Genomic DNA, 2,051 nt, shown 5'->3' with positions numbered 1-2,051 from the left:
AAAATTTTATTCAATTTTTAATTCCTCATTTCCAATTATCAAGTATATATATATATATATATATATACATATACTATATATGAAACGTGTTTAGTCCTGTTTGTCTATCATCCTACCTATCCGTATTTTTATTTGTTCGTGCCTATGTGGGCGGATATCTATCTTCACACGTATTTTCCTATCTATATTATTTCATAAATATGCACCGCGACTATATAATATACGTTAATGGCTGCGTTCAAAGAAAGTAGATTTTTCGATTGTTGTAAAATTTTTCAATAGGATTGTTCTTGCTTTTGATTCCTTATGGATTTAAATGTATAAATCAATTACATAGAAGAATTTTACAACAATTGCAAAGCTGCTTTCTCTGCTAAACGTAGCTAATGTCTAACCTATCGTGTAATAAACTCAGTGGGATTACTTAATCGCGATCATACTGAGATTAAATAAGCAATAAGCAATAATATAATTAAAACAAGTTCTTTTAATTTTTAAAATACAAAAAAATTAATAAATAACAGGGCTAATAAAAGTCAGCGCGGATAATTAAGCGCAATTTTGTAGATTTTTTTTAATCTACCAAACTTGCTCTCTCATTAATCCTGTTGTTTGTTGATTTTTTTTTTTATATTTTAAATAACTCTCAAAAAAATATAAGAACTCGCAATTTGCGAGCAAATTACCCTCCCGAATATTCAGTTTCTTTTACAAAAGATTAATCTCACACACCAACCTACATCTCAATGAGCAGAATTGATTGCGTAATACCTAAAATTGACGCATAAGACAACTTTATCTATAAGATATCTTTAAGAAACATCTTTAAGATATTAACATTAAAGAGATTCTTTTCTTTCTTCTGGCCAGATTGAACTCACCTTTCGTTGCTCCCGTTGGCCATTCTGGCTTCATAAGCCAAAAATCGACAACAAGGAGAAACTCATTTTCGCTGCCGACTGCTGCTGACTAATATCATCGGCAATAAGCGTAAGACTGTGCTTTTGTATGATGCGCGAAACATGAACGCGTCGCGAAGAGGTCATCATATTAATAAAATAGACTAATAAAAATAAATATAAATATAAACAATTATCATTAATAATAATAGTAACAATTCTATTAATAATATACAAATAAATTTCATGTTTATTTTTCTATTCGTGTTTATTCAAAATCAAAAATATAAATATTCGACCAAATATAAATCTAAATTTAGAAAATCTTCATGTTAATAAAATTTTTATTTCAAGAGTCTCGAATATAATGTTACAAAACTAAATTAAATTGCTTAATATAAATTTTATAATGTAATCAAAAAGATTATTTAAAAATAAATGACTGAAAATTATTAAATTATCATCTGATAAAATTCAAGGCCTATCTACGTACGTTTTTAACGATTCGAATGATTCGTTGCTGAATCTCATCTCAAAACGTGCGGAGATGAGAAATTCAGATGAATGATGTAAGATCCGAAGGGGATAATTTTTCCTCACTTCAATAAATACATCCCTATTTTTTTGTATATTACATATTTTGTATATTATATTAGATTAAAATCATTTTTTGAATAATTTATTATTTCAAAATTAAGTATTTTAAATTATGCAAAACTCTGAAGGCAATTTTAAAATAGTTGTAAGATAAAATTCTTATACTTTTTGATAAAATGTGTATTGGATCTTACATCATGTTATTGCTTCAACTGGTATAAAATCTAATTACTCCATATGAATAAGTTATAAAAGAATAGGCTGAAGTAAGTGCATTGAGATAAATAATAATAAATTACTAATTAAATTACTTAATAACAAAGCGTTCACATTAACACGTATGAATTTACAATTAGTACAAAAAATTTGAGCTAAATTTAATAATTAAAAATAATTTAAAGTGCCCTGGTAAAAAATTTTTCAAATGCGTGAATATGTATAAATATGTATAAACATACATATTCATAGATATATAAAATCGTATACGAAATACGTCCATATAAGAGGAGGAAGAGATCTGAGAGAGGCATCAGGCACCGACGGAGCAACCTTGCA

This window comes from Atta colombica, unplaced genomic scaffold (genome assembly GCF_001594045.1).
Source record: "Atta colombica isolate Treedump-2 unplaced genomic scaffold, Acol1.0 scaffold12, whole genome shotgun sequence".
Taxonomy (NCBI): domain Eukaryota; kingdom Metazoa; phylum Arthropoda; class Insecta; order Hymenoptera; family Formicidae; genus Atta; species Atta colombica.
This window is presented reverse-complemented; position numbering follows the sequence as displayed.